A 27,856-nucleotide genomic window follows, 5' to 3' on the forward strand; every position below is an offset into this window, starting at 1 on the left:
CCTGGGTTACCCTCCAGCCCAGCATTGCCTACTGGGACTGTCCAGCTCAAGGCCATACAAACCATGCTTCATTCCTCAGTTTAGGTGTGCGCTGTTGTCTCCAAACTGGGAAATTCAACCTGACTATGCTACAGGTCAATGCTACCCAATGGCATTGGCTTCATTTTCAGCAAAGGAAGCTCAAAGCAACCCAATTCCCACCACTGAGATACACTCAGTGTAGAAAAAAACTCATAACAGTGGTCCAAAGGTGGATTCCCATCATTAAAGCTGTCAAGAGGAGATCCCTAGGAAAAGCACTTAGACAGTGCTTAGACAGCACTTTTTAAACAGAGAAAGGATGAAGGTAGCTATTTCCCGGAAGATCTCGCAGGTTTTAGCAAACTCTTACCTCTGAGCCAAAGCCCAGGATGTGGTGATGTGCCTCTAACATCTGCCAATTGCCTGCAGTCCTACCTGAGTGGGTCTTCCTGCTGGAGCAGAAGTGAGACTCTGTGGCATGGGTCCTGCCAGCCTCATGCCAATCGAAGAAGGGATGTGGATTTCCCAATCTTGACAGCTGTAGCCAGACTACAGCCTTCTTGCACCTCTCAGGTGACCTCCTGCCTCTTTATGGTATAACAATGATTACTTGCACATGCCCAAATATGTATTGTTGGGAGCCAACAGAGCTGCAGAGTATTCCAGGAACAGCTTCAAGGTCTTGCCTAAGTGAACGTAACGAGGAGTTTCCCTGTTTGACCTCCAACTTGTACTCTGACATTTGAAATTGATCATCTCCCTTTACCTCAACAGAGCAAGAAATCAATAGGCAGTTTAATGTAAAACAGTGAAATCAAAGCTTTCATTTTAAGGAAAAAGTAGAAATTTCAGCTGTAATAGGACTACTTCTGTTTAAAATGCTGTACAAAACACGATAGACCGGAAGAAACAGCAGTAACATAGAGTATTTGGAGTGCTCTTCTCTTCCATGTATATATTTAGCATCCATCAGCTGAGCACAGTGTCTCTAGCAAGTAGATCGGAGGGCTCTGGGAGTCCTCCCCAGGGAGGGGAAGAGGACAGATCAGCAGTGGAGGCTGGTGATTCTTCAAACTTTTTGACAGTGGGAAAGTTCATGGACAAGGGTAAACCCCATCAGCTCTGCATAGGTGGACACTAGATTCAAATCACTTTAAAGCTAAGGAAATCAGTAGTATGCAGACCTACAAAAGAAGGGAAGGTAGGGTTCATCTTCAAGTGGTTTCCCATAACAACTGTTTAACCAATATTTCCCGTCTATCTCCATTTTCTCGTAACCCTGGTAAGTTCAGCACTCCACTAAAAATAACCTCTGTCTTTTATTGCTGGGAAATAATCCCAGTCTTCACAGAAACAGGGTTTCTAATCTTCACAGAGGTAGATGCTGGGATATCCCTAAAGCTCAGAAACCAGCAGGCAAAATTAATAAGATTTTCCCACTTACCGTTAAAAAAAAAAAAAAAAGATCTCCTGTGAGTTTACAGCTGTTGCAGATGCAGGGCCCCTTCTGCTCTCCAAATAAATTGTACTTTCAAGAGGTTTGGGGTTGGCTGTGCTATGGTATGAACTTCAGAAATAGGAATTGGTGAGATCTTTAGCAGATATATCCAAAATCGTAGAATCATAGAATCATGGAATGGTTAGGGTTGGAAGGGACCTCAAAGATCATCTAGTTCCAACCCCCCCTGCCATGGGCAGGGACACTCTCCACTACACCAGGTTGCCCAAAGCCTCATCCAGCCTGGCCTTGAACGCTTCCAGGGATGGGGCAGCCACAGCTTCTCTGGGCAACCTGAGGCAAGTGCCTCACCACCCTCAATGTAAAAAATTTCTTCCTTAGATCTAATGGAAATCTCCCTTCTTTCAGTTTAAAGCCATTGCCCCTTGTCCTGTCACCATATACCCTTGTAAAAAGTATATGGTGATAAGACAAGTGGGCAAAAGTGGGCAAAGCTGCCATCCTTGCTCTACGTGCTGTGGTATGGAAGGGGGTGGTCCAGTCACTTCTTGAGGATCCAGCAGCCCACCTCTTTGCTAGGTCAGTGGTTGAATGTGTGCATTTGATGTGCCTGCACTGAGCCTTTAGATTAACCTGAGCAGCTTTGCAAGCTGGGATGGGGCTTCAAGAGCACACTGCTATTGACAGTGATTACATCACGTCGGCAACACTTCTGCCAATTGGTCTGTGTGTTTACAGTGAAAACAAAGAGGAAAGAGAATAAGTTGGAAGAAAATGGAGCAGAGAACTATCTAATCAATACATTCCTAAGAGAGAGAGAAAGGGAGGCTTGTTCTCTGAAACACCCAAATCTCCTGAGCTCTGCATGAGTGTTAAAGCAGTGGGATGGAGCTGTGGCTTCTTCCAAAGTAGCTTCCCAAGAGCTCTGGAGCCTGCAGACATCATTAGCAGAGGGCAACTGTCAGTCCCTCTGCCCAGGGAAGGAGATGAAGCTTTCCATGCCTTGGCAGCCACTTCATGCTATTTCTCACGGGGGCTCTGGGCCAGCAAACTCTCAGTCAGTGCATCTCTGGAGAGGTTCAGATGTAGAATCATAGAATCATAGAATGGTTAGGGTTGGAAGGGACCTCAAAGATCATCTAGTTCCAACCCCCCTGCCATGGGCAGGGACACCCTCCACTACACCAGGTTGCCCAAAGCCTCATCCAACTTGGCCTTGAACACTGCCAGGGATGGGTCATCTACAACTTCTCTGGGCAACCTGTTCCAGTACCTCACCACCCTCAATGTAAATAATTTCTTTCTTATATCTAACCTAAATCTCCCCTCTTTCAGTTTAAATCCATTGCCCCTTGTCCTATCACTACACACCATTGTAAAAAGTCCCTCTCCAGCTTTCCTGTAGGCCCCCTTTAGGTACTGGAAAGCTGCTATAAGATCACCCTGGAGCCTTCTCTTTTCCAGGCTGAACAGCCCCAACTCTCTCAGCCTGTCTTCATAGGAGAGATGTTTCAGCCCTCTGATCATCTTCATGGCCTCCTCTGGACTCGTTCCAGTAGCTCTATGTCCTTCTTGTGTTGGGGACTCCAGAGCTGAACACAGTATTCCAGGTAGGGTCTCACGAGAGCTGAGTAGAGGGGCAGAATCACTTCCCTTGACCTGCTGGCCACACTCCTTTTGATACAGCCCAGGATATGGTTGACTTTCTGGGCTGCCAGCGCACATTGCTGGCTCATGTTGAGCTTCTCATCCACCAGCACTCCCAAGTCCTTTTCCTCAGGGCTGCTCTCAATTGTTTGTAGACAAACCTTTTCCAAAATGATGAAATTTTCATCCATCTAGGTCTCCCCTTCCTTCCCATCTTTGTGTGCTTTGCCAGAGGGGAAAAAGGAAGCAAACCAAAGTCCAGCTGCGGAGTAGGAGCACAACATGGCAGCTTGGGGTCTGTCCTCAGTTTTACTGAAAAATTTCAGAAAGGGAGGAAAATCCCAACTATTTCCACTGAGAAAGGCTGGTGAGCATCACACAGAGTATGAGGCCAGACAGGTGGTGGGGTCAGAGGTCTTAAATGTGTTTCCTTGGATTTTTGTATCTGAGACTAGTAAGACTGGATGGAGTAAGACTACGCTTTGGAAGAGTATTTTGGGAATAGTGCTATACACAGAGACACCCTCTGCCTTCTGCTAATTATTTAGGGGAGGAAGAGCCCAGAAGGAATCAGAAGCAGAAAGGATCAGCCCAATGCCATGTGAGGAGAGTGGGGCAAAGCCAAGGACAGAGCTGAGCCTTTCCAAATCTCAGCATAGATATTTAACTGTAAAATCATCCTTTCACTCCTCATCTCATCTTCCTGACCTGCTTACTATGATCATCACTCCAGCTGGCATTCAGGCCAAAGCTCTGCTCTCTGTAGCATGAATCAATTCTTCCTTCCTTTCACTTCATGATGCTTGAAAAAATAATAGCAGCAATCCTTGAGCAGATACCATGGAGAGGTTAATAGGGAGAAACTGTTTTTAGATCTCAAGGTATTGGATCATCCTGTGTTATGGCAACGAAACTTGTTATTCCTTGTTTCCTCTGGTCTTTCATACGCATCATAGTCATCAAGGCTTCAATCCAACTTACAGTAAACATTCAAAAACCTCGGGATTTTAGAACTTATTTGTTTCATGACTGGTAAGAACATTAAAAAGAGAGGAAAGAAGAAAGCCTGTCAAAAACAGAGTCTCAGAAGGAAGGAGGGGAACTCCAGCCTGAGGAGAAACCTTGTGCCTCTAGAGAAATTGTACCTGGGACTTTGGGCTGGGAAGCTACAGCAGATGACATCTGGAGGTCCCTTCCAGCCTGCGTGATCTTGTGGGTCTACAGCACCAAAACCCCACAGCAAACCCCGCCCAGAGCACAAGCAGATCAGGGGCTCCAAAATGATGAAATGCTGCTAAGCCGTGCCTGGTTTCGATCCAAAACAATAAATCTTTCCTCGCAGAGGTTACTCTACACTTGGACCAGGTTAGTGGAAAGATTTGCTAAGGTCCAGCGACAAGGTTCAGAGCAAATGCTGAAACCAGGTGTTCTGTGCCTTTTAGGGGGCTTCTTGCAAAGGCCATGCAGAGCTATAGAAGGTACCTTACCTGCGGTGGGCAAGCAATGCCTGCTCTGAGATGGGGCAGAAGGCAGACAACCAGCGTGCACTCTCATTTCTTCTAGCAAATTCACTGAGTAAAACATTCAGGGGAGCTTTGTGTCTTGAGTTACCTCTTTGACATCAACCCTGGCAATACAGAAGCTTTGTAAAACGCACTCAGAAAGTATGTCATAGATTCTTGGGTAGAGAAACCATCTCTTCCGCTGTGTAATTGTGCTGCACCTTGCAGAAGCTGCATAAGTGTCCAGGGATGCTGGACAAAACAGAGGTATGTTTCCCAATCCGTCCCATTCACTCATGATAAAACCCATGACTTCCTTCTTCGTTATTTTATTTTGCTAGAGCATAACATGTTTTGCTTTTGCCAGCACCATTTGTAACATCCTCTCAGCTGTTGGATTGCAAAAAAAAAACCCAGGAGAACAGTGCTTTTGAAAATGTGTTGGGTTTCAGCATTTTCAGGACAAGACACATCCATTTCAAAATACACCAGTTCTTTTTAAAGAAATGTGAACAGAAAAAAAGACAACCTGCTCCGTTTGGTCTGTGCTTTAGATTTCACTGAGGAAAACAGAACTATATTAAAATACACAACTAAAGAAATTTGGAGGGAGCTGGCCAACAAACGGAAAAAAGACCGGCTATTCAAAGCAGTGATCACTGAGCCCTTCAGCACCAAAACATCACCAACTGTTGGCTCATTCCAGCTTTTCTTTGTCTTCCCTATCTCAGCCACAAAGGGTCATGCCCAGATGTTAACCAGAGGGAAAGAATACTCTGACCTTCTGTCGCTGGGGAATGTCTGATGTTTCAGTGTTTGCTCTATGCTTTGAAATGGCACAAAAAGTTGATCCTGTACAGAAAAAAAATGACTATATTTTATAGGAAAGTCAGAACTGACATGGCGTGTACGTGGTTTGAAATGCTGAAGGTCAGAACAGAAGCTGAAATGACTGCAAAATGCTTACTTTCAAGTCATTACATTATTGAACCTAATACCCCTGCATGCCTTGTCTTACAAGGAGAACACATGACCTCTATCTTGCTGGTGCCTGGCAGCAGAGAGAGGCTCAGGAGAAAGATCTCAATATAGTTTCTCCATTATACTCCTTCATGTAGCCCCCATAACTAGCTTGAGAGAAAATAGGGGCTAGCTGGATCATTTTATATCTTATAATTGTTGGGTGCTCTTCTTTGGACCATGCAACCATGCCCCTCCATTAACACTATTCCCATGAACTCAGGCAGCACAAAAGTTGTTCTTTGCCTCCTGGGCATCAAGGTCCTCCTGAGAGTACAGCCATAATAAAGAAAAAGAGCCTGAGCTGCACTTTCCCTGAGGGAAACTGAAGCTTATTCTGAATTGATTTGAAACCAATCCAATCACAAGAATGAAATATTCCTCAATCAGGTCAAACTGACCAAAATGAAGTGTTTCATTTCAGGTTCGTCACCCCCCACCCTTCAAAATAAAATAGAAAGAAAAAAAAATATAAAAAGAAGAACACTGCAGGTTTTCAGCACAGTCATATTTTTCCCCATGGGAAACAGTGAAGCTGTGGAAGTGGCAAGTTTCCTTGGAAAAATCTTTCTCATCAACACTTCTCCACTATGCACAACCTTCAAAAAGCCAATTGTTCTGATCTGGGGGCTTCCCAGGAATTATGGCTCAGGTGCCTCTCTTGTATCTGTCCGTAAGTCAAGCTCCCTGCTCAGAGGATGTTTCCCAAAATCCACTGCAGGCAATAACATGATGTCCATCCTTGGACATCATGAGCCTGGGACCACGCCATACCTAAAATAGGACTCCACCATCCGTCTTCTTGTATTTTTGAAAAAACAAAGGTATGGGTACACATCTATTACAGGTGTGCATATGTGTGTTAGTGTGTAAAATCCGATTTTTCATTGCTAGGAAACACCACCATCTTTGGGGAGCATTGCTGCCCAGCAGGTGAAGCAGGACTCGCATAGCATCGAGACATTTTCTCTGTTACATGGGTCCGTGGTCGAGTGCTGAAATGCAGCCATCTGCGCTGAGCCAGGCACGGCAGCAACACATGAGGGTCCTGGAAAAGAGGAGGAAAACCTAAGGCGTTTTCCTCTTTCCTGACTGCACAGCTCGGCTTGCAGCACCACCTTAATATCTTTCCCATGCTCGCTCTGACACTGCCTGGAAAACGGCGCACAGTTATTAGCCCCATGTTATTTGCAGTGAGCTGAAACATTGAGGAACGATAAATTAGGAATTTTTTTTCTGAAAGCAGAGGACATGAATTGCTAAATGCCTTCCCCAACAGCGCCAAGGGATGCTCCAGGGAAACCGCAAATGGAGAGTAGGTATGAGAGGGCATCCATCAGTACCCAGTCACCAAAGCACCTTTTCTCCTCCAAAAAGCTGGCTTTCAGCAAATCCCTTACAAGGACTTTCCATGTTATACCAGCTAGCCAAGGAATTGTGCAATTAGATGTCAAACGTGTTTGGAGAACAAAGTGTGTAAACGGGATGTAATGCAATACTACGTGTTTATTTCTGAACATGAATCCAAGCAAATCCATCCATGGCCACTTTGCAAGGTGAATAAAATCTACCAGCTTAAGATGTCTTGCAGTCTTCCCTCTCCTCTTTCACTAAAAAACAGGGACGAAATGTTTTAATAAAACACTTTTTTTTATACATATATATATCAAAGTTCAAATAAATCTTTACTATAATCAGAAGAATGCAGAGAATTGTAAAAGTTTAGAAGGGGTCACTTCTGACTGGCCCCTACTCCATAAAGTACAGTTTGATGTCCTGTAGTTTATGGCTGTACAAAGCCCAGCTCTTCTGCATTCAGATTGGCTGTTAATGTTGTAATGATGTTTAACTGCTGACAAATGAATTACAGGTGGGGAGCGCATTGCCCATTTAAGACAAGGACTGTTTAAATAAAAAAATCTGTCAGTTTTATTTGGTTGCTTTTTTTTTTTTTTAATGTTTCTTTTTAATTCCCTCAAGCAAACAGATTAAGGAACATCATAGTCTGTCAAGTAATGTATGTTTGTAAAAACACCACATCTCTTTGATGCGTCTATCGTGCTGGAGAGGAGAGAGAGGGGTTTTCTTTCACTTGCAGTGTAGCTTCTTTTTATTTTTTGCCACTAATTATGGAATTTCTCATTAAAATAACAAGAAGCACGTCTGGCTGGGATTCCAGCACATGTTTTCACTTTTGGAAACCAATGGGAACCGTATGCTTTCCTCCTTCCTCCGTGTCCCATGCAGCAATGGCAGCGCACAGCCCAGCATCAGCACCCACGTCCTGCTGCACCAGCCCCATGGCCAGGTGTTGGGAGAAGACACTCTCCCAAAGACAGATTCAGCTCCCACTGGGCACAAAGGTGATGCTGTGCTCACTGGCTAATTTTAAACTTTTAAAATTCACGCTATTCCCCAGGTTTCGGACCTGCTTTTTTATTTCTTTCCCCTCTTAAGTCTTCCTCCTCTGTTTTTCCTCTCCCTCTTTGTCCTGTTGCATTTTTTCTCATGGCAAAAACTTAACTTACGCAGACCTGTGGCGGTTATTTATAAACTCTCCTTGAGTGCCAAAGCGCCATGAACAATCATTTCCCTCCAGTTTACAGGAACATTCAAAGTGCTCCGAAACATATTTTCGACATAACTCATCACTTTGAAGATGCGTCCAAGCTTTTGTTCATGTTTATTGACAGGAAGTTGTTTTTCATTGCTCAAATCAGGAGGGGGATGATGGGGAGGAGGGGGGAAAAAGGAAGAAGGGGTTTGCCAAGCGGTTGAAGCCGTACCCTTCAAAACTCGACCTTGCATTCCTGGCCTGCATGTTGGCTTCCGCCAGCCACCCATCACCCAACCCCACTCTTCTTTTTCAATGGGGAAAAAACCCATCATCGAAGCTTAAAAAAGGGGTAAATCAGAGCAAGGACAGATGTGGACAGGTGAGAAGGATGGAGAAACCTCTGTTATTCATCATGGCTATAGAAGAAGAGTGTGTTTTTGGGGCACTCCTTGGCCCTGGAGAGCAGGGGTGAGGCACAAGGCCCCTATTTGTCTCCTGGAGGGAATCTGTGCTGGGGAACGGGCCAGCACGGCAAGATCATCCCCTTTCGCAACTCGGAGGCTTAGGGGAAATCATGACTCATGGAGGGGAGGAGTGGGAAAGGGGGGGCTGTCTGAGTCACTCTGCCATGGCAGGGCAGGGATCTCCAGCCCCGGTTCTGGGGGCTCACACAGGGGCTTGTTGGGGGGCTCTCCATGGAGATGGGCAAGAGGTCTGTAGCATGGCCAGTTGAGGACGGGAGCCTTTCCAGACTGGGCTAAAGGGTGGGGGAGGAACTGGGGGAACTGGGCAGATGGTGATGGGAGAGGGGCAATCCAGATGCCTACCTGCTCACTGCTGCGTGCCAGGAGAGAGAGTCAAGCACTTCTTCTTCCCACTTCAGGTCCCAGGCAACACCCTCAGGGCGTATCCTCAGCTGGCTTAAACCATCCTGAACTTCGGCAAAGAGCAGCAACCTTTCTTGAAGGGCACAGAGACACTCATCTCCTGCTCCACGGGCTGGTCCTGGTGGAGGAAGCCAGCAGAAGAGCAGGACAAGTCCGTTGGGATGCACAGTGAAGAGGCAACAGAGCCCGAGATGAGGACCTCAGCCGTCACAAGAAAGCATCATGCAACACACAACAGGACTGTTAGTCTTGATCTCACGGACACATTCGAAACCGCTCAGCAGCCCTGGCACGAATCACTGCTGCGCTCTGTTTAACAGGGAAAAGAGAGATTTTAAATAAGGTCGTATCAACCTTTTTATATTGACAATGGGACTGGTTATTATATACTGTGTGCCTGAGGTTCTTCCACCGAAAGGAGCATAATGCAACACTGGGGGCAATTCTTGATTCCACTTACTCCCAATAATTATTACTTCTTGGATTGTTGCTACACTATATAGTGTAATGTTATTGCTTGGAATGGCATGTTAACTCAGTTTTTACTGATACCATGTGTTCCCTCTCTTTTATCCCAGTAGTGTGTCAAGAACTGTTTTTCTAAGGATGGTCAAGGGAATATGATTCTAATATTACTGTAGATGATATAAAAAGTTTTATAGACAGTATTCCACGTTTGAACTGGGAGCCCAGAATTCAGCCACGAGGGCCTTAATCAGACATTTGAATTGCACGTTTTGCAGGCTCGGATTGGCCGGCGAGGTAGAAAAGGCACTCACTTGATTACAGGCAACAGCCGGTTTGAAAGTCGAAATGCTGGACCTGCGCTTAGAGAGAAACAAAATAAAAAAAAAACCCTAAAAGCTGGGCTCACAAGATGCAATTTCAGGCATCGTTAGGCTGCAGAAGAATGATTTAAAGCAGCCTGAAAAAATACATTCCTTGCTGTGTTATCCCCATGAGTGGACCCATAAAACTGTACCTGTTAATGTGGCAGTCGCTGTCTTTGCTGGCAGAGCTGGGCTAACACTTAGGTCCTCCAAAACTCAGAAGAGAAGCTTCAGAAGGAGCTACAGACCAAGGTATACCAATGACTATGCAGAAGCTGTGCGCGCTGTCTGGCCTGGCAGTAAAAAGCTGCTTGCAGAAGTGGGACTTTTTTATGCCCATGTGCAAAGATGTGCAAGGTAAGGACTGGGCAAGGACTTCTGTCTTCAGTCAGACAGAAGAGCTTGGACTAGCTCTGCACAGCCCTGTGATGCTCCCAGATAACGGCACAGTGCAGAGCACAGCTCCACAAGCACTTGGGAGGAGGAGATGCAGGGACTGCACCCTTGCTCCCGCCTCTCGGAGCAATGCCTGGGGTGGGAGAGCAGAGAAGCCGGGCTGTGAGCTGCTGAAACTTTCTCCAGGGATGAGAGCACAAGGATTTGCTCCACTACTTTCTCTGCTTCTTGCCAACGTTTGCAGTGCCATTTCTTTCTCAGGTCTGCATCCGGAGTTCATAGTTTATCCACCTTTGGAAGTTGCTGATTCAGCTCCTGTGAGCAACTGCAGCAAACAGGGACTCTGCCCATCTCTCTGCTGCGTTCAAGATTTCTGTGTTTATTAACAGCATGCTTTCCTATCCAGTCATCAGCGTATTTCTTGATATGTTTTATAGTAGAACAAGTCCAACGTGCAAAAGGAGGGGACCTTGAAGGCAGATAGCAACAGCAGGCAGAGTTTTCCAACCCCGCCAAGCTTTTACGAGCACTTCCATAATGGCATTTCCAACACTTGGGCCACGACTGCAGTGACAGTTGACGCCTCATACATCACAATCTGCTTTCTATTTAAAAAAAACAGCGACGCTGTTTTATTTACTGCAGGTGATTACCTTCGCACGGGATGAACGTGCCTGGAAATTCCAACACTTTTGTCTCAGCAGCAGGCGGGCTTGCACTGTCTGACACTGTGTTCATCATTGCAGCAGTCACGGGGGCTGCACTTTCCTCATTTTGCAGGTCACTGGTGCCTCGAAATGCAACACGCCTACTACTGGCGTGATTGCTGGAGCTTCAGAGCTTTGCTTGGGGTTTTTGGCACGCTTGGGTGTGTCTTTTTGGGGCTAAGGAGCAAACCTCTGCTCCTAACGCAAGAGAACTTCAATTGTACTACAAGCTGGCGGTGTGTTTTCCTGATTTGGTGACTGCTTACACAGGCTCAGACAGATGGACATCTGTTTTTCTCTCTCTGGACATTCCCTTTATTTCACTTTCAAAGTCTCCTTGAAGCCAACTTTTGGGACATCCTGTACTTGTCTGCAATTCTTTCATCAGCTGCTTGTTGTAGTTTGCGTTGAGCACAAAGGAACTAGAGCTTTGTGCTTACCAGGAGCACCCAGCAGTGAGAGGCAGCCTGGAGTGAGGCTGTGATGCCTCAGGAGGGCCAACGTGTGTGAGGCAAGGTAGGATAGGGTGAGCCAAGATGATGGCTGGAAGGACAAGGCCTCCCTAGCAAAGCAAGGACGGAGGGCATGGGGAACGTGGTGGAGCAGGAGGTGCACAGCAGTTCACCAGGAGGGAGATGAGGTAGATGGGCTCGGCTCCTGGTTAGCTCCTCGCTCAAGCACCCTTGGGACAAGGAGAAGTTGGTGAAGCCATACCTACTAACCCCCACATATACAACAATGAAAATACTTCTATCACTGGTTTATCTGGCACTCCTCACTTTAAAAAGTGAAGGCAAAGCCTTTTATCTGTAAGGCTAAGAAATAGGCAAGCTAGGGTGAACAGATCTCGGCTGAAAAGTTAGCTTAGGTGAAGTCATTTGTTCGCAAGCTTCAGCCAAGCCACTGACTTTGCAAAGCACAGCTGGGTTCAAAGCAAGACAAACACCTGTTCTGGAGATCTTCCAGAACTGTTCGATACTGAGTGTAACTGCCCAAATAAACCTAAGTAGCCCAAATTCCTCCTCTTCCTACTCATTCTTGAATAATAACCTCTCTGTTAAAAAAACACAGAGAAGTACACATCTGGACTTTCTCATCCAAATGAGGAAGGTTGCTCTTATGCATCCCTGCCTGGCCTTCTGAATGTGCCCTGTCCCCCCATCTCCTCTGAGGCTTTATCTACAATGCTGGGGAGACCCACACCTTTGAAAGTCTGGCAAAAATTTCTGCCCATGTCTTGCAGTCTGGCCGCATCAACCCATTTCTGCATTGATGCATTGATGCAGCTTTAAAAAAGAAATCACCATGGTCAGGGGTTCCCTTTACCTACTGCAGAAACAAAGCTCCTTGCTTCACCCAGCTCTGCCAGATCATGGAGAGTCCATTAGAAATAAAATCTTATATTTGAAAACCATCAGCCTCTGGAGATGGAAGACCTATAGGATCCCTTAATAGTGTGAGCTAAAAATCAACCGCTTGGGCCACAGAGACAGGAAAGCTCTGCTGCACCCCTGACCAGCTCAGCTCCTTCCCACTTGACATCTTGTGATGAAGGAAGAGCACTGCTGCTACCCATACTGGGATTTACTGCTGGGATTTAACAGCAAAAGATCCCATCTTGGGCCATTGGTATCCTCATTTAGCTCCTCTGAGATTGATTTGCTTCACAATGCTTCCCAGGATTTAAGCTGGGAAGACCCTGGTTCTGGTTTCAGACTGCTTTTCTTTGCACCCTCTACTCCCCATCTCTGCAACTCTCTTTTCCCATCTGCAAAATTCAAGGTAGTGCTCCAAAATTCCTTTACAACTGACTGAGCTTTCCGAAAGAGAAGCCCAAGGCATTATTATTTCCATAGGACTGGTTCGAAAAGCTGTTGGTTCACAACTTTGTAAACATCATAAGAGCTTTGAGATAGCAAAGTGTGAAGAACAGTCTATATCTGCAAGGTTATGACTATTGCTCCTGGTTTCCCTCTCTCAGGTGGTAATCAACATAAAAAGTCCAATTTCAAGGGGAGTGATTTGCAAACGAATCGCTGTTTCTTAATGAGGGGAAAGGAAAAATAATTTGCATACATATCCATAGCCACCCTTTGCAGAGAGAGCTTGACAGCAGCTGCCCAAGGCGGGCCCAAGGTAATGCTGGGAAAGATTACTCTGCTGTATTTCTTTTTCAGACAAAAACCTGACCTGGAAAGCATCAACATTGTTCCACCATGAGGAGGCTTTTTTTTTTTTTTTTTTCTTTTTGGGACCGACATGCAATCTTCTGAAGCTGAAATTAAAATGTCGCGCTTCTGAGGGCTTGGGATGTCTTTTAGGGATCAAACCAGTGCTCATCTCCAGTCCCTCCAGAGGTGACTCATGAGGCCAAATGGTTTTTTGGAATTAGCATGAAGACAAAATGACACTGTGCTGCAGAGATGCATTTTTAAAGAATAAATTGGATCATTTTGTTGTTGTTAGGTTCAGTTATGGGGTAGGGATCTGATGGTGGGGGGAGAGCATCCTCCCGTTGATCTGGTAAATACATCATCCAAATACAATCTGTTCTAGCAAACAGGCGAGCCCAGGGAGATGAAGGAAACCACATTAAAAACATGATGAAAGTTGCCTCAAGGCTCCTTATGTCACACTTGGGCTTTGGGCAGTTGGGGTTTTTTATTTCTTCTCTTTTTCTTCCGTTAATAAATCGAAACCTAGCATTCTTCACTTTGGTGTTCAAGGCTGAGAGGACTCTTCAGCTTCTCCTCCCAAACGCATGTACACGCACATACGTGTGCGTGCTTGCATGCAATGGATGCCCATTATCTCCTGTCCAAGCTGCAAACCGGGACATTAAAGGCTCTCAGGCAAGAGGGATTTGGGTTCCTGGGATTTTTGGGCCTTTCAGCATCTGACCTGCCTCATTTGGTGGAAACAAAATGAATTTTGTGGGAAGCAGTCAGCTAAGCACTGGTCTGGCATCTCCCAGCAGCAACACAGAGAAGGAAGCAACAATGCCAGGTGGGGACCCTGTTCACACTGTGGGTATGACCCACAGCTCGTGATGCTGGAGAGGGCAGAGAAAGAGGCAAACCCTGAAACACTGAGTTATTTCTACCCTGTTGTGATCTCCCTTCAGCAATGACGGAGCTAAATAAAACTCACACATGGTTTATTTTCAGATTAGCCCTCCCCTCCCAAATTGATTTATGGTGCTATTGTTCTGTACTCTGACCTAACACACCAAACACTTCGAGCTTTGCAGTTCCCTCCCTGCTCCTTCCATCACGCAGGTGTCACTGCTGTAAAAACGAGGGAGAGGAGGGAGAGGGAGGAAGGAAACAGAAGAGAAAACGGGGAAAAAGTTGAGATTGCAGATGCACACATCTGCTTTCTGACTAATTCAGGGTATGGTACACCCGTATGGGTCCCTTTTTATTGCTAACATTCCTTATAAGTTAGCAGCATTTTTTTACCCCCTCCCCCTTTTCCTCCAAACTTCAGACGTCCCAGAGGAATGTTTAAATTATTATGGAATCCCGGAGGACTTCGCTGCTTCCCTTTTTAATTTGTTCCATGCTAGTTGCTGTTTTTTAAAGCCATGCCCAGCTTACTCTTTCCTAGAGGCAAGCTCAGGGCTCCTTGTTCCGGCTCTGGCACAGAATTCATTATAACTTTGTTCTGCAAATCCCTATGGGTTTATAGCATGGCTATAATAATTTACTTGATGCTGAAATTTGTGATTACCTGCTCTGATTTTTTAGCTTTCCTTTAAATAGAAATGCTAAAAATACTGACTTAAGCCAATCAAAAGAAGGCATTATTGGCAGTTTTTCACTTGGCTGGCTTTTGCAGGCAAGCTGCAATCTTGTAAGGCCAACGAAATGCCTGGTGTTATCTAGCACTAGGCACAGACTGATGTCTTTGCAGAGCCAGACAGAAAAAAAAAAATCAATGTGTAGTAAAAAGGAGAAGGTTGGAACTGGGTTTAGACCTTTATGGTCCAGTGACATCAGGCAACTGGTGTTGCTAAAGCCCTACGTGGGTCTTACTGTTTTACCCTCATCAACCTTCTTTGCCCACCGACCACTGGTCCAAGGTGGGGGAGCGATGGCAGATGCCGAGAAATTGGTCCAAGGTTGAATGAAAAATGCATAGCAGGAAAAGGACTTGAATTTATTCTTCTCAAAATCGGGACTGCAGCTGCTGGCCTTCTTAATATCTTTTTTTTTTTTTTTCCCCCATCATGAGCATAACACAGAGAGACTCTGCCTGGCTCTGGTCTCCCTGTAATCCCTTTGTCCGAGGGGAAACCATCTCACCGGCATTGTGAATGTCCTTTAGCAACAGTTGCTTCCCTACTAAAGGCAGAAAAGCCTCAGACCCAGAGCAGCCACAAGATGACTGCACTGGGAAATGAAATTTATAAAACTTGAAAGTGTTTAAGAAGTCTTTTCTAAATAGGGCACAAAGAAAGAAAAAAAGATGTCCGAAGAGTTAGGAAGGGTGATGTATCTTGAAACATTCCTTGTTAGTTAAGTGAAGGTAAGCAAATACTGGCAACACATGGCCTTAATAGAACCAGTTAACACTCTTAAGCCCAATATTTTGTCAAATCAAGTATTGCTTCTTTGTTTAAGAGATTTGTTGTTCATTAAGGAAACAAATTTCAGTGAAAACGCAATGCTTCATTTTTGCTGGTGAACACGACTTTCCAGCCAGCTCTGCATCGAAATGCCTTTGAGTATTAGTGAAGGAAATTTCTGTGCTACTGATGAGACAGAGCATTTCTGGGAATCATGATACGGGGAGCAGTTACATAGTTCTGGTCTTTCAAGCAAACAAAGAGGATTCAGTTACTGCTCTAAGAAATCTCCTGTTACCAGCAAAGTGGAACGAGACTGAGCAGGGGAAAGCCTGTAAACAGATCGCCAAACCCAACCATGTTTTCAAACATGGTTGATCTAACGGAGTTTGTTTATGCCTGTGCTGTGCTTGACAGCATAAAGGCAGAGCATTTCCAGCTAGGCAAGAGGGAGATGTGCTTCCAACACTGTTCATGTCACCTATCAAGTTGCCTAGAGGACTTGGACTATTGAGATACTCAACTCTGAATCATCAATGCACGAAGCCTCAGATAATGCCTAAAGCCACTGGGTGCCTCATCATCTGACTCAGCGGTTCCTTGTACAAGCTCATTGGGCTTGCAGTGTGCACAGAAATCTCCTCACAAAAGCCAGGTCGGTCCCAGGAACTCATTTGAAATTCCTTGAATGGCTCATTCCTTCAGGCACTTCCAGGGCATGATGAGGACACACCACACCAGACTCATGATTCCACAGAAGAACGAGCATTTAATACCAGAGGAAGACCATGGTCCATGAAGAAATTTGAGTGAGAAACCAGAAAGTGATTTAAGGACATGAGACCTACAAGGTTCTGCAAAAGCCATCCAAAGGGGCATGATCCACCATGTTACCTTTATATGCCCATTACTATGAGCTTCCATCTCCAAGTGACGGAGGAACCAACAAGAAGAGGTGCTACGCTGGACCAACAAGGAGGACCTGGTGGGGAATGTGAAGCTCAAGGGCAGCCTTGGCTGTGGTGACCATGAAAGGGTAGAATTCAAGATCCTTAGGGCCTTCAGGAGAGCAGATTTTGGCCTCTTCAAGGATCTGTTTGGTAGAGTGTCATGGGAGAAAGCCCTGGAGGGAAGAGGGGCCCAAGAAATCTGGTTAATATTCAAGGATCACCTCCTCCAAGCTCAGGAGCGGTGCATCCTAACAAAGAGAAGTCAGACAGGAACACCAGGAGGCCTGCATGGAGAAACAAGGAGCTTCTGGACAAACTCAAGCACAAAACTGAAGCCTCCAGAGGGTGGAAGCAAGAACAGGTAGCCTGGGAGGAATACAGAGAAATTGTCTAAGCAACCAGGGATCAAGTTAGGAAAGCTGAAGCCCCGATAGAGTTAAATCTGGCCAGGGACACCAAGGGCAACAAGAAAAGCTTCTGTAGGTACATTGGTGATAAAAGGGTCGCACAGCCCAACTCACAGAAGGCAAAGGCAGAAACTGGGAGAATGAAGAACTGCCTGCTGGAGAAGATCAGATTCAAGACCATCTAAGGAATCTGAAGTTGCACAAGTCCATGGGACTTAATAAGATGCATCCGCAGGTCCTGAAGGAATGGGCGGATGAAGTTGCTAAGCTTCCATCACATTTGAGAAGTCGTGGCAGTACGGTGATGTTCTCACCGACTAGAAAAGGGGAAACATATCACCTATTTTTAAAGAGGGAAAAAAGGAAGACCCAGGGAACTACAGGCCAGTCAGTCTCACCTCTGTGCCCAGCAAGATCATGGAGCAGATCCTCCTGGAAACTATGCTAAGGCACATGGAAAATGTGGAGGTGATTGGTGACAGCCAACATGGCTTCACTAAGGACGAATCGCGCCTGACAAATTTGGTGGCCTTCTATGATGGGGTTACAGTTTTGGTGGATAAGGCAAGAGCAACTGACGTCATCTACCTGGACTTATCCAAAGCACATGATACTGTCCCACATGACGTCCTTGTCTCTAAACTGGAGAGACATGGATTTGATCAATGGACCACTCAGTGGATAAGGAACCGACTGCATGGTCAAACTCAAAGAGTTGCAGTCAACAGCTCAATGTCCAAGTGGAGACCAGTGACAAGAGGTGTTCCTCAGGGGTCGATATTGGGACTGGTGCTGTTCAACATCTTTGTCAGTGACATGGACAGTGGGATCGAGTGCACCCTCAGCAAGTCTGCTGACGACACCAAGCTGTGTGGTGTGGTCAACATGCTGGAGTGAAGGAATGTCATCCAGAGGGACCTTGACAGACTGGAGAGGTGGGCCTGTGAGAACCTAATGAAATTCAACAAGGCCAAGTGCAAGGTCCTGCACGTGGGTCGGGGCAATTCCAAGCACAAGTACAGGCTGGGTGGAGAATGGATCGAGAGCAGCCCTGAGGAAACGGACTTGGGGGTGTTGGTGGATGAGAATCTCAACATGAGCTGGCAATGTGCACTGGCAGCCTAGAAAGCTAACCGTGTCCTGGGCTGCATCCAAAGAAGTGTGGGCAGCAGGTCGAGGGAGGGGATTCTGCCCCTCTACTCTGCTCTCATGAGACCCCCCTGCAGTGCTGCATTTAGCTCTGGGGTCCCCAACACAAGAAGGACATGGAGCTGTTGGAGCAGGTCCAGAGGAGGCCACAAAGATGATCTGAGGGCTGGAGCACCTCTGCTATGGAGACAGGCTGAGAGAGTTGGGGTTGTTCAGCCTGGAGAAGAGAAGGCTCCGGGAAAGCTGGAGAGGGCGTCTGGTGACAGGACAAGGGATAATGGCTTTTTAAACTGAAAGAGGGGAGATTTAGATTAGATCTAAGGAAGAAAGTTTTTACATTGAGGGTGAGGAGGCACTGGAATAGGTTGCCCAGAGGAGTTGTGGCTGCCCCATCCCTGGAAGTGTTCAAGGCCAGGTTGGATGGGGCTTTGAGCAACCTAGTATAGTGGAGGGTGTCCCTGGAACTGAATGATCTTTAAGGTCCTTTCCAACCCAAACCATTCCATGTTTCTATGTTTTCTGCCCAGATAATTAAAACTACTCTTACTTCATGGACTCCAGAAAGACTCGAAAAGGGAGGGAGATAAGACTAGTCCTAGAACCTGGTAATCTCCTCCGTAGTAAGGAGCGATTGTGGCTTTTTCAGTGCCCAGAGGATAGCTAGGGGACCATGAACTCGTGTTACTGCTCTGAAGGCTAGGCAAGGAAGATCTCAATGGTACCTTGAGCTGGGTGAAATATTTCCTGTCACTCAAGAGCACATGCCACTTGCCAGCTTTCACAACTCATTACTCACCTTCGTCTCAGGTTTTGGTTTAAAAACATTTCAATCAAATCAGCTCCATTACTTTGGCTTGTGGAGGCAGGGGGTTGGTGTTTTGGGTTTTTGTTTTTTTTTTTCCTAATTTCATTGTGATCGCATGGCTCCACCCATGTGCTCCTCTGAAAGACTCTCTTCACTGATACCCAAAATCAAAGGTAACACTTAGGGGCAGGCAATCCCCAGGAAATTAACATCCACCAACTCTCTTGTGAACTGAGACAGCTAAAACTATGTGCCTTTATGGGGAAAATTAATTTTATGTATAATTCTCCCTTCCATTTCTATGTGTGGTATCCATGCTGTTTCAATTTCTCTGTGACAAAATGTATTATTGATAGGAACCAGACCTGTGGCTGCTTTAGTACTTAGATATCTAAATACTTGCCTGCAAGTACCATCTATCACTAAAGCGAAAAACCATGTCACTTGCAATGTCCTTTGGGAAGGAGAAAACCACAATTCTTTCAAGATTTGCCAGTTACTTTACAAGTTAAGCCTGTCAGTTTAGCACTAAATCTTAGACTTAAAATGGTAAAATGAAAAAGAAAAAAAAAAAAAGGGTCCTTGTTTCAAAGCTGGAAAATTGAGTTTGTCTGAGACATTTTAAGCTTGTGTTTGGGACTCGTGATGATTGATTCATGGGTTTGGGAACTGCGTGTGCTGACAGCTCTGAGCGTCCTGCCTTCGCTTAGCGAGCATGGATTAGTTCTACCATAAACAGGCTGAAACAAAGAGACGGGTGAGTAAACAACGGCCCTCTCCTGCTTGCCATCACCTCCCACCTGTGAGCCATGGGCTTTCCAAGCAGTCAGCATTCAGCTCCACCAGAGAGGTGAGGGTTTCCCTACCCTCTCTGCAGCCAGATGCAGAGATGCAGACATGGCTGAAGCTGCCCCGCAGCCACCCAAACCATCAACATCCCAGTTAAGACCATAAACATGCATCCCCTTCTTGGACAAGGCATGAAAACTTTGCTGGAGAAAGGTTGGACCAAAGCACTTCAGGGTGTAAAAACTGAAGCAACGCGGATCAAGGAAGACATGGTCTGGCTGCTGAAGGCAGCAGTTGTCAATCTCTCTTGCAGAGCCCAGGGATTTCAAGCTTCCTGGGCGCGCATAAGGCACAGAGCAATTTGCTGGTCCTGCAGCTCATCCGTGCTTTCATCTGGTTGTTTTGCAACCAGGAGGTTTGCGGCAGGATGAATTTCATGGGACTGTTTTCTCACCCTCCTGCCTGTCTCAGCAGGACTCAGGGCAGTGAGCAGCAGAAGGAGGAAGAGTCAAGCAGCAGAGTCATCTGTGGTGGGATGTGCCTATCTGCCCTTGGCAGCCAGACCTCATGGTCACATCTGCCTTTCAACCTTGTGTTGCAGCACGGGGGGTGGTACTAAGCACTTCACAAACATCTGGAAAACAACCATGCTGTAAATTTTCTGGACACAAACTCATCCCTTTGGCCCTTCCCATGTGGTTGTCCCATGGTGAGCTAGTGACTGGCCTTGCTCCCCCGACACTAGGCATGTTTAGGACTGTAAATCACAGAACCACACTCGCTTGGTTGGGACAGAGCACCACTGGCGGCACTGGAGCACTAACTGGTCACCATGTGAAGACGCGTGCTCAGCATACCTTTGTCCTTTTCCTTTGCAAACACATTCGTATACGTTCCTTAAAAGACCATGCTGGCAGAGATGCCGTCAACAGACCATGTTGACAGGCCAGCTAGAGGACCTGCTTAGATTTTCTGCAAACACTGAAAATCCACGAGCTGCATCCCTTGTGAGCGGTGTTCTCAAAGCGCTTCACTTCGGTCTAAATGCTCTCCGTGAGTCAAGCAAACTCTGGATCTCTCATCCCGGGTATTTACTGGAGCAATCCTGGCATGGTAAAGAGAAGGACCAAGCTGGGGAAAGGAAAAGGTTATATTTACTCTGCTCCCTATCAGGAGGGAGACCACAGGATCGACATTTGAAGAGAGAGGGTAAAAAATTCTCATTCACAACATTTAACGAAAAACATCATCTTTTTCCCTCCACCCTCCCCCGAGACAGTTTTCACAGAAATGTCAGTTTTCAATTTCTTTTTCGTGGGTTTACTGAAGAGCAGAGAAGTCTGTCTTTTCATCAACAAAATAGTAAAATCTCAGTAAGTCTGGTGAAACAAAAATGAAAATAAGAAGAGTAAAAGAAAAGAAGGGATTGTTTCCTGGGAAGGTCTAACATCATTCTAGCGGCAGTTTCTAGCAGAGAATTAGTCCTACTTATTTTATTCCTCCTAGGAGTCTCATTGTCATTGGACCTTAATTGTACCTTGGTGTCTTTGCAAAGCAAAGAAAGAAATCAACTGATGCTGGCCCCTGGATGCAGTCATCTGCTCTTTTGATATGCATGCGTGCGTGTCTGTTTTCTCCTTTCATCTTTATGTGCGCCGGGAAGTAGACGTTGCTGTGATCCTACCGCACCTGACAGCTTTACCATCCAGACGGCTTCACAGCCCGTCCAAGGGCTGGGGCTCCGGAGGCTGCACTGGCAGTGCTGCAGGGGTCCGTGGCTGGAGCTGTCGGGACCAGATACAGCCGTGCGAGCTCTCCTTTTATTTCTTCTGCCACCCCTTTCATCTTGCTGCCATGTTCAGCAGGTGCTGCTCTTCCTTTTGTAGCAGATCCTTTTGAAAACACATCAAAAAGCTTCGTTAGGCACAAGAAAAGGGGTGTTTGCTTCGGCTATACTCGTTCCCTAATTACCAAATACGAGCTTCCATCAGTAACAAACAGAAGTGGCCATAAGGGCTGTGTTTTGAAAAGCTGAATTGATCTGAACCGAGTTTCAGATTCACAGCCAGATGAAACTCTCCTGCTTGTGCTTGAGGACCAGTTGATTTCAGGGGAGCAAAACAAGCGGCAGCCCAGAGCACATGCAAACAGCATCCTCCCTTTTGTGTCATCTAAACTCAGCAAGTGACCACTCCACCAAGGCATGAGGGAGGAGTGCTGGGAGGCTGAGCCGAGAGCGAATTCCCACCATCCCTCGAAACAGGCCGGTGCTGGTCCCAGGTGGGATCCAGCAGCTCTCCAGGAAGGTGCTTAGGGGCTCCAGGCAGCCCACACCAGAGCTGAAGCTCACCCTTTGTTCACCATTCTCTGTCCCTTTTCCCCAAATGATCTGTGCAAACATCAGTGACAAAAAAAAGGGAAGATTTCCCCCAAACTTTTATTTTTTTCCTTAATCACCTTTCCTGGTCTCTGTGGGACTGGTTCACCTCCTGGGTTTTTCACGCTGCAGAGGTTGGGCAGTGCCTTGGCTGCTTCTCCATGCACCTCCTTAGAGTGGCTTTGTGTTGGTCCATCCCTCCCCGTGCTATGAGCACATGTTCAGGCTGAAGGCATTGGTTTCTGGGGCTGTGGTTTAGCTTTCTAACGATGCGTGAACGCTGGGGGCAATTTGTGTTTTTATTTTTATAAATAGATGTTCTGTTTCCTTGGATTTCTGGTGGTGTGAGGTTTAGCACATTCATTACTCTCAGCATTTTAGGACTGAAAAAAAAAAAAAAGAAGAAAAATAATAATCAAACAGTTTGTGATTTTTTCTTAATAGCATCCAGGGGATGGAAAGCAACTTCATCCCCTCAAAGCAGCAGTGATTCAAAACATGAGGGCTGAGTGAGCGAAGTCATAGCATTTCAAGAGCAATACCAGTAGCAAAGTCTACAGTTCTTCCCCCGTGGCTAAAGAGGCAAGAAAAAAAGGCCTGGGAGCAGCTGTACTGTCTAAAATGCAGATGTATTCAGGAAGACCATTAGCACAACAGTGTTATCAGCTTCACTCTGAACTGAATTTTGTTCAGCACACCAATTCTCCTGGCCCTAATGTAACCATTTCATGCCATCGAGGAAGCATCTGTACCTAAAAGGGGTTCACGGCACACTTTTAGGGTTAAAGCATGTGCTTCCGTCTGTCCCAATAAAGGTGGGTTTTTTAGGCACCCGGAAGCATCATTTGGAATGATCAGGGATGCAAATGCAAACTGAAGAGAAGCTGATTCCTCACTGATTTTGGTACAATACAGACCAATACAGACAAGACCGACAGTATAGGTCTTGCAGTAAGTCAATGACAATTCCATGCATCAGCATATCAGTAATTAGCACAACGTACCAGTGTTTCTGGTTGTGATGTATAGGGGAGTCAGGAGACAGGATAGAACTTTCACTATCAGGAGGAGAATTATTTTTTTGACCATGTCTAGCAAAACACAGTTTATCAGACACAGGCAAGGATTAACATGCAATGGTTGATTTTTGGTTGCCTTCGCACATCAGAAGTGCAAGGAATACCCTTGGACTCCTTCATACTTCCCTTCCCTTCGTCTTGTAATTCACAGAGGCTCCTTCCTATCCGAGCACTGCAGCCATACAGAAGGCTGAAATTCTTCTGCACCAACGTGGCTTTTGTTACGTGGAGGTTCAGAAATGTTAAAACAATCCCTGAAACAGCCAGGAAGGAGCTTTCCATGCTGTGAAATCACACTGCACCACAAGTGTCGAGCTGCTGCTGAGCTGTCTAAGTATTTGGATAGTTTTGGGGAAAAACTCTGATCCTAACAGTGGTGCAGCATCAGCCGTGCTGGGCTCTGCCGGTACCCTGCTTCCATGAGCTCTATGGCTTTGCCGGGCACTGATTCCTCTTGCAGGGTGAGAGGAGGGCTCACTGTCCCTGTTCCTTGCTGATTGAGGACAGCAGTTGGGAAGCCTGCTGTTGATCAGCCTTGACCCACAAATTAACTGCAGCTAAGGTCAAGTGGTTTTAACAAACACGAAGACCATTGAGCCAGACGTCTGAGCAGGCAGTGAGCCTCCACCATAAGAAAACCACAAATTAAATCAAAGCAAACAATGCACAGACCAGGAGCTGGAAGTATTTCTGTGGAGGAATTTGGAGTTTTACTGAAATGGAGGAATTCATATCACCACGAGGAGGTGGCTAGGAAGCAACTGGATGGTACTTCTTAATGGTGTGACACTGTTCCCTCCATGACTTGTGGTACCCTTTCCCCATCATTTGGCATAGAATCATAGAATGGTTCGGGTTGGAAGGGACCTCAAAGATCATCTAGTTCCAACCCCCCTGCCATGGGCAAGGACACTCTCTACTACACCAGGTTGCTTAACACCTCATCCAACCTGGCTAGCATCATCTCTGCTAGCTTCCTATGACCTTGATGGCCTCTCAGGTCTAGGCTTGACCCAGATCAGCAGATCCGTAGCCCTCTCTGAAGCCCTCTATGGTTGCAGGAGCTACATTTGACTTTTCTGTAAGTGATGTGACACAGCAAATACACAAACACACAAGAAGCAATTCTTCCCTGGGGTATCAAAAGCATCTGCAGTGCTTTGGTAAGTACACCTGAGCCCGGATCAAAGTCCTGGTGCTGTGAGGGCCCAGAGGGATTCTCAAGGATGCCAAGGGACCAGCAAAGTCCCTTCCTGGTGCTCCTTCTTAGGTACCTCTGCTGGAAAGGGGATGGGGATGCAAAGCACATAGAGACTCTCTGCACTACAAGGTCAGAGCTGTAAGCTTAAGTAGCCATGGCGAGTGTTGCGGCAACGAACAATGAAAAATATCTGAATTGCTCTTTCTATGTCTCAGAAAAACTGTCAGGATAGCTTTGCCTGCCTGACTTTGCATTCCCTCTCCTGCCTGACCACATCCAGCTTCAACTCCAGACCTGCACTCTATGAGCAGCCAAGATGCAGGGTGAGGGGCTCAGGCTGGGGGAATCTGATGGCTGCAGGATTTTACCCAGCCCGTTGTGTTGCCGTGACAGAGGGCAGGCAAAGCTACATGTGGGCTGCAAATCAGGCTGCGTCATTCCTCAAGACACCGCAATCTTCCTGATTGCATGACTTCATCTCAGCGCTGAAATCTTCACAATTTATGGGGATTTTCATGCAGCTGGCTCTTGTACAGGGTTTCTTTACTTTTATATTTATTTCACATTTTACATGACATTTTGCTTTTTTTTTTTTTTAAATGAGTGGCTCCCTTTCTCATAAAACAATGCTTTATTTTTCGCAACGTGTCCAAGTAATCATGGGCAAAACGCTCCTCTCTGGAACAAAGGGGAAAAAATGTCATATACATCAGACAATGGGCAAAGTCTCTGCAGCACGTCTGGGAACATCACTTTGCCAAGAGACCAAACAGGCTTTTCATATACACTGGGTGAGCCATACACCGCAATGGCAACACACACACACAGGGGCTCGACAGCAATATGGTGGTGGGCTTGAGGTACAAGTTGGGTTGCCTTTCTGTTGCATTTTCTCATTTCTGACCTGGTACGAGTTTGGCATCTCATACACCGTCATTCCATGCGGATTCTTGTGTCTGGCTGAGCTCTGAGCGCATCTGTCAGGTGTGTTGGGCATGACTGGAGGACATATCCTGGCCAAGTCCACCTGCACGCCCAGATGGAGAGGTATCTTTCAGCAAGCACTGTTGGAAAGAGGTGGGGGAAGAAATGGATCTTTAGCCTGACACTGCCCAGAGACTCTTTTCAGAAATAGTCACTTTCAGCATTTCTGTCAAGTGAGTAAGTTAAACGTTAAACATTGAGCTTTGTTAAACAGCTGTGGTTACAAGACCATCAAAAAAGAAAACTCAGATGCAGGAGGAATCTGAAAAGGTACTTCATGGGTACAGAACACTTGAATTCCACTCAGTTCCAGCCTAAAGCTCCAAGTCTGCATCCCTCATCTGTAAGAGAAAGGAAAACAGCTTTGCAGAAATAGTAAAGGTGAACACAACAGGTCCTGGGACACATCAACTCATTCTTAGAGCACTTCCCAGCATGGTTTCTGCTTGCTAGCTTACATGGTCATTTACAACTTCCATGCCATCTCAAAGTCCCAAAGTGTTTAAGAACAGAAAATCCACAGAAGACAGGAACTGTAGCTTTCTGTGCAATATTAAGCAGCTATTTTTTTTTTTTGTCCTGGAAAATATCTTGCCAATACTTACACCTCATCTTGCTTTCAATCCCGAGTGTACCAGACTGTCCTGAGTATTGAGTACAGCATCCCTAAGGACCATATCTGATCATTATGCCACTGCGTGCAGCAGGAGATGCAAAAAGTCTGTGCGAACATATCCATAAAGGGAGACATTTGCCATACACAGACATCAGGATCTTTTGTGCTCCTAAATAAACCAGCAATAATGCTGTGCATTTCTGCATGTCATCTCTAGGATCTTCCTCTGTTAACTACTCTACCTGTCTCTACCCACAGGTCTATCCTGGGCCGCCGAACACTGTGCAGCAGTTAACATTTGCAAGTGCTAGGCCTGTTGTCCACAAATAACGTATTAAACTTAGGTTGTTTTCTTTTTTGGTTTTTAAGTTAATGAGTTTTAATTTTACTGAGCTATAAAGCCACATAATTGAAAAGTTCTCCACATGGATGAGATTAGCTTGTCAACCAGGAACTGTCACTGTTTGAGTGGGACATTTGCATGGATAGGTCTCATTAGAGCTAATGCAAGTCATATGTGGCAAGAGAGTACACTCTCAGAAAAGCTGGGTTAAAGAGCATGTGCAGTGAGAAAGAAGTGGGATACTTGAGTGAAGACTAGGACTGAATGATTTTTAGGTTAAATAAAACTTTTCTGACAGATGTCCCACAACTTCTAGGATATGGACAAGGAACTCAACTGAATAGCAAACATTTAATGTGCCCCTTGTACCTCCCTTCTCCTCTGATGCTCTGGTCAACAGATGAACGTTATCTGCCACCTGTAGTTGGTGATACCTGGAAGCTCAGACCATGGTGGCAGAAGGTGTAGAAACATATCAGTTGGTCCCAGCCCTGGGGCCTTCACAGTCCAAGACATGTGGGAAGATGTCAGAAAAACGGAGGGGGAAAGGTGGCAAAAAGATAATGATGGCCAGCAAAAACCCAACAGGTAACAAACCCAGATAGCAGCAGTAGTTGTGTTAACTACACTTTACTGGTATCATGCCAAGGACCTCTTTTAAGGAGCAAATTTGGAGGAGAGCAAGCTTGACCACTGCAGGGCTCCCATCAGTGCGAGGAGAATTCTGAAATGTCCTCTTTCCCCTCCACAAAGTTTGCACTGGGTAGAATTAGTAACTTTTAGCCTTTCATTCCAGTTTTCCAAGCTTCCGCTTGTCCCATCACAGGGACAGCTGCTACCAGGCATCTGTCAGGCTCAAAAACGTATCCAGACTTGCGTGCAACATCTGTACATAGCCACAGTACATCTAGGGCACTCTAGGACGATGGCCTAAAACAGGCAGTATCCCCAAAGACCCACTCATAAGTGGTATCAGACCCAAACACGGGCAGGACCATGAGTCACAAGCATGCCCAGCTGCACCCTCTCCTCCTCAGCACAGCTAAAGAACACCAGGGCACTCCTGGTTGCACACAATAGTAAGAAAATCCCAGGGAAGCTCCAGCTCTGATGAGGTCTCTAGTTGTTGGGAGCTGTCCAGACACAGAGCAAGAATCCTTTGAAGCCACGAAGAGTTTCAGTTCAAGATAAGAGACAAAGTATTTCCGTTTGTAGATAGAGAGCAAAAGCAGACACATGAGGAGTGGGATTTTTGGAAGGACCCAGCTGCAGAAACCTGGCAAGGAGTTGTTTGGAAAATCCCTCTCTGACTTGACTGCAGTCGCACAAGAAGGCAGGAGCAAAGCAGAGACTCGATTTCCTACTGCTTTGACTGCATGTACGGTGTATCCACTTGAGTGGCATATACAGTGTCAAGCAGGAATGGTGCACGTGGCCCTCCTTTTGCCACTCTGGAAAGCTTAAGGTCAAGACACAAATTGCTGGAGAACATTTTGAGCAGGATACCTCACATGGTCAAATTTAGGAAAGGGAAAGAGAGAATCAACCATAGCATGAGCA

This window comes from Tauraco erythrolophus, chromosome 8 (assembly GCF_009769465.1).
Source record: "Tauraco erythrolophus isolate bTauEry1 chromosome 8, bTauEry1.pri, whole genome shotgun sequence".
NCBI classification, from domain to species: domain Eukaryota; kingdom Metazoa; phylum Chordata; class Aves; order Musophagiformes; family Musophagidae; genus Tauraco; species Tauraco erythrolophus.